Raw genomic sequence first — 6,501 nt, 5'->3', positions numbered from 1 at the left:
TCGTCTCATTGTGACCGATTGGTAGTCGCAGGAGATTTCCAAAGCCTTTGTGAATTTCAAGGCATTATTTTCATTATTGAATTCCTTTTGTTTTGTTAAAAGGGAAATATTCGGGTGGCACGGGGTCTACCAGAATAGGTAACTTATGAGCCTATGTGCCCAGCAGTTGTTGATATTCTCGTCGTAATGTTCTTCTCACTTGACCGATTGATGTTCAATATTTAGTTAATACTGTTTCTTTTCCCATGGTAGTAGATAAGCCACAGACACACACACACATATGCACACACACACACCTTTCGGATCTTCTTGAGTATCAACCATGCCACTTTTGGACTAAAAGATATTCGTATCTTTTGTATGACGACATTTATAAAGGCGGTGAATGATTACCAAATATTTTGATATGGATGATGTTTCTGTATATTCGATTTGCAGCTATAGTTCCGAATTACGCTTGCATTTCCAATATACTCCTATTTCCGATTCACACCAGTACTTCCGATTTAAAACTCTATTTCCAGTTTACACTTATATTTCTGAGCTCACATGTATTCCAATTTATAGCTTTATTTCCGATTAAAAGGTGAAAATCGGAAATGCAATTGTGAATCTGAAGTACTAATGTAAATCAGGATAAAGATGTGAATTGGAAATGCAGGTGTAAATATCCGATTTACCCCTTCATTTTAGATTCTACACACACGCACACACACACACACACACACACACACACACACACACACACCACACATATTATATATATATATATATTATATTATATATATATATTATATTATATATCTATATATATATATATATATATTCCACCTACTTCTCGGAATGATTTCACCTCATCACCTTCTCTCCTCTGCCGTTTATCCCTTCCCTCTCTCCATCTGAGAACTTTGCTTTAATTACCCAGTGTAATTAAACAATCATGACTGAAGGGGAATAGCCTACTGAGCATCTATACATAATCCCTCACAGACGAACGTCCGTATTAGGGGAACACCTCATTTAAGATTCACCGGAATTAGCATTCCCACCCTTTTCCATTAGGTCAGATAAAAAACACAGTATTTTTCGCTTTTGATCTTCAGTTAATCATAGCAGACGCTTCTCGCCGACGTGGAAAAGTGAAGCCGATTTTATAGCGTTTAAAACTTTTCATTTTAATCAATTTAATTTCTTAATTACCTGGAAGTACAGTAGTGGGATTGACGTCATTGTTATTAAGAGCATTTTAATTCATTTATTATTTTCTGTTAGATAGAATATTTTTTCACTATTTGGGAATTGAGGTATTAGACATTTTCCCTCAACTGCCAGGAACTGAAAATCACTGAAGGAAACTTTAAGTCTATTTCTAATGTTTCTAATAGACACCAAGAATGAGAAAATAGTTTCTTGAATGGTCAGAGTCCAAAGGTGATTGGAAAGGTGATGACGTCGATTCATCACCTTTCCAATCTTACGGGCAAGGTCAAGTGTTGGCTTGATACGATCTATATATATATACAATATATTATATATATATATATATATATATAGATATATATATATATATATATATCTATATACTATATATATATATATTAGATATAGATATATATATCTTATATCTATCTATATATATATATATATAATATATATATATAGATATCTATATATATATAGATATACTATATATATATAGATATATATATATATATATATATATATATATATATATATATATATATATATATATATATATAGAGATATATATATATATATATATATATATATATATATATATATATATATATATATATATATATATATATATATATAGCTCACCCGGTCAAAGAGAAACATATTCCTGACATACGTAAAGACTTACCTTAAACTTCGTTCAATTTTACACATTATGTTCAAGAAACGATTTGAAGTATATACCCAATGCAAGAAGCAAGGAACATGAAACCGATTCAGCTGTGTAACAAAAGACAGAGAGACAGACAGACAGACAGAAAGAGATAAGGGGCGGGGAAGAATTCTTTAATATATAATGTACCAATTCACAATGTTGTAAACATTTCCTCCAGCGTAAAGAGAGAGAGAGAGAGAGAGAGAGAGAGAGAGAGAGAATGTGATTGTTATTTGAAATATAAAGGAACCGTCCACATAATGACATAAATTTCGCCAGTGTGAGAATATGAGAGAGAGAGAGAGAGAGAGAGAGAGAGAGAAGAGAGAGAGAGAGAGAGAGAGAGAGAGTGAATTTAATGTCCCAAAACATAAAGGCATCTGTCCTTATGTCTTTTAGCATTCGGCGGGAAACTAAGTAAATTTTTTATATATATATATATATATATATATATATATATATATATATATATATATATATATATATATATACGTGTGTGTGTTGTAGTGTGTGCATATATATATATATATATATATATATATATATATATATATATATATATATACGTGTGTGTGTGTGTGTGTATGTGTGTGCTATATAGTTATATACCAGAAATATGGATATATGATTAAAAAGTGTCCGAGCTGATTTCAATTTTGTCTTTTTGTAGAATTTAATTGTCAAAACTTTAGCATTTTTTTTTAAATTGAAGTAGACAAGTTAAAAGATTTCATCCAAATAATGTACGAGAGGAAATGCTTATTATCATAACATATTAAAGGACATTAATCACTTTGAAATAAGATATTAAATTTTTTCACTAATTTTACCTACGTTATTTTCAATTAGGGAGAAAATTAAATTGATATAGTATTCACTTCGTTAGGCCTTTGCGGTATTGCTCATAGTGTTACATTTGAACTCTTCTTCCTTAGCAGTGATGTTAATTCACAATCCTCACTAGATTTTCTATTCTCTTCTTAACAAGTCCCGCCTTTTAATCACACTGGTTCTCCGTTAATATTATTCATTTGGAAGGAACTTTGCCTTCTACAAACTAAAACATGTTTTAGATTCTTGCGTTGAATCTACTGAAATTATTCCCGTGATCGTTTTCATATTACACTGGTACACTGTAGTCTTTCCAATTCTTAGCTGTAATGGCTAGAAATATTGATATAATACAGTATAATAACGATATGTGATCGTATATTTAAAAATGAAATTTGACGGATATTGTCCAAATGAGATTAGAACACGGCTTTTACGCTCTATTTTTTAACAAAATAGAGCCAATATTACTATTTAATCTCATTACCATGCAACAAGTGATCCCTGTATGAGGGTAATGCCGTCAGTTCACGACACATGGTGCACTGTAGACATTACGAAAGGGTGTTAGCATGCGAGGAGAGAGAGAGGAAGGTGGGAGGAATAGTACGCTCTTCATTTTTAAGCTTAGAGGCATAATCTACTACCAGAAAACATGTTCATGTAAGAGAAAGCTATAGCCAAATATTGTCACCTGTGTAGAGGATATAATCAACACCTCAGCATTTTCTTCTTTGACCGTAAAAGTTAGATTATAAATAAGCAAATAGATAAACTGTAAATAAAAAAAAGTAACAAAAGTAGGGAGAGATAAAATAAAGACAATTTCATTTTCGTATTACTTTGCCATTCTTGCCTTGTGAGCTCAGTTGACAGTGCCTTCATTTATTTTATCAGTTTTCCCGTCCAATTTCCCGTAAAAGGAAGAAATACTCAAAAGACGATAAGAGTCCAAGGCTTGATAGAAGTTTCCAAGAAGTATGCTTAATCCATTCTACCTGAGGCTAATACGACACCAAGGAAGTCAGACTTCGTTATTTAAAAGCTGCCAAAACAGGGAATCCGTGTTGTTATCTAGGACTTACAAAAAATAAACAAATACCTAAAAATAAAGATGAATAGATGATAAGTGAATAAATGACAATATAAATAAATTCATAAATAAAGTCGTTGGTTCTGACCTCAATATACTGAAAAGGATTGAATTTTTTCGTTTCTTTCAAAATCGTATAATGTTTACTTTTATTTATTAAGTATCGTCTTTAAATGAACAAGGAACAAATCGTTAAATGTTTGATCTCATTTTTTTATTATCATTTTTTATATCCAGAATTTTAAGTCTTGGGTTTGAAATTCTCTCTCTCTCTCTCTCTCTCTCTCTCTCTCTCTCTCTCTCTCTCTCTCTTTGAATATAAAGAAAAACTTATAAACATCTCTGGCATTTTGATTTATTTTGTTTTTATAGAACGCACACGTCTTGAGTACCCATTTACATTAACATATTCTACTCATATACGTAACATTAAAAATGCTGTTTTATTTTTCCATTAGAACATTTCCCTCCTGTTCCATATTTATTGTACTTTTTTTAACCTCTCTCCTTCTTGTTTTCTACTCTTTTCCCTCATCCCCTTTATTGCTAACTATACATTTTTGCTACTTGTACTCTTTTTTATACCTTCAACCGAACATTTATGGCTGAAAATTTGGTACTTGATGTTTCCTTAATCCTGTATAAAATAAAATTACAATTTTCTTGTCCTCATTATGTCGGTAATTAAAGCCTACCCTCTTTTCAAATCCTTTTATAACGTGTTTGTTATAAAATAGATGCAACGTGTTCCATTATGCTGTAACATTTATCTTAGCTGATGATTATTTCATATCTTATTTTTATATATAGTGTCCATTCTTTTTTATTTTACCTGATTTACTTTACTGTGCTGCCATAGTTCAGTCAATTATTTTCCTACCTTTATTAGTGCCCTTTCGAACATATTTTACCTTTATTTTCCTCATCCTATAGTCTTTCTCTGCACTACAAAAAATGTATTTTGCAACGTAATTGCACACATAACATAAGAGATACTTTACCCTGAGGACCAGCCATTTGCCTGTCATGTAAGCTGCAATTAATTAACGTTCTCTCTCTCTCTCTCTCTCTCTCTCTCTCTCTCTCTCTCTCTCTCTCTCTCTCACACACACACACACACACACACACACACACACATCATTTACATGTTCTCCCAAAAAATTTAAAAGTTTCAGTGAACTGTTTTCCTTTTACAATCTACTAAATCATCTCTAAACTGAAAAATCTTTAGTACGTAATAACTTCGCATTATTTCCTCATCAAGTGAAACGCAGTCTTCATCAGGAACATCAACTACTACTCACAACATCCCCTTTTTATGCTGCAACATAACATTTTTTCAAATGTGAAAATTATCTAATTTTACGGAACTATTTTCCCCAACGAACGGAGGGGAAATGTTAAATCTTGCCTGACGTTTCTTGCAAGCATGCTTGCAAGAAGTTTGGAGGTTCTCTTCAACTTCTTAGAAGTTGTTTGCGAATTCCTGACGCAGAGCAAATTTTTTGCGGGTCCTTGAAAGGTGTTATCTAGTTAATACGAGCTGGTAACTAAATTTAAGATACGGAGGTAACTAAGCTACCTTCATACCTTAAACATTTTAATACGCTTGATAGTTAGGTTGACCAACTTCAGTGTGGTGTAACGGGCAACATACCTTTCAAAGTTTGATTAACTTCCTTTATTAATTACAATAATGATAGAAATAGTTAAAACCATATGAAGGGAGTAGACCTCCTTTTAAATAACTTCTTTTAAACGAATAGCAGTACCATCCGAACTGATTTTTAATGGGTTTAATCATTCTTTCAAACTGTTATTTTTTTCTTCATTATTGACGTTTACTGAAATTTGGCCAAAATTCATATTGATCAGAACTGAAAGTCATTCTGAATTATACATCAAAATTGGAGAAAGATAATTTATAAGGATTGAAAAGAAATTGCATAATCGATATATATATATATATATATATATATATATATATATATATATATATATATATATATATATATGTATATATATATATATATATATGTATATATATATATATATATATATATATATATATATATATATTATATATATATATAGACTGTGACGTTTATAGATCGTTCGTCTACCCCGCAATTAATTAATTAATTCGATTTGGAAAACGGCAGCCATTTCTTTAGAATATCAGCTGATTTTTAGTAAACGCGGGAAACCCAAAACCCGCCAGCTAGAGATAGGAAGTTCCCCAGTTGGGGGAAAAGAGTCTTTTATCAGCTGTAGGGACGTATCTCAAAAGGGAAGGGTGTAGGCAGATTGGTACTTCTTAGACCTATACCTTAAGCTCTCTTTCCTGTGACCCCTCTGCTGCTGTATGCTTGTTTTCCAGGATTTGCCTTGATCGTGGGGGGTTAAGCTGACCTCCAACCCCCAAGCAACCCAACTGAATTCTGTCTCAGTCGGCTGCGAGACGTGATCTCGGACAGAGGTCAAACTACCTGCCTTCCTGTTAGGCCTACCCATGGTGTGAGTGGCGCGCCGATGACCCAGGCCTCGGACAAAGGGGGCCCCATACTTTTCTACAAAGAGCCACATTTTCTACAAAGGCCCACACTGAACACGACATCCAGGTACGTCTTGTGGAACAGCATATTGCCAGTCTCTCTTATCACCT

This window comes from Macrobrachium nipponense, chromosome 7, assembly GCF_015104395.2.
Source record: "Macrobrachium nipponense isolate FS-2020 chromosome 7, ASM1510439v2, whole genome shotgun sequence".
Lineage (NCBI taxonomy): Eukaryota > Metazoa > Arthropoda > Malacostraca > Decapoda > Palaemonidae > Macrobrachium > Macrobrachium nipponense.
The sequence above is the reverse complement of the archived record's forward strand: the minus strand, read 5'-3'. Positions refer to the sequence as shown.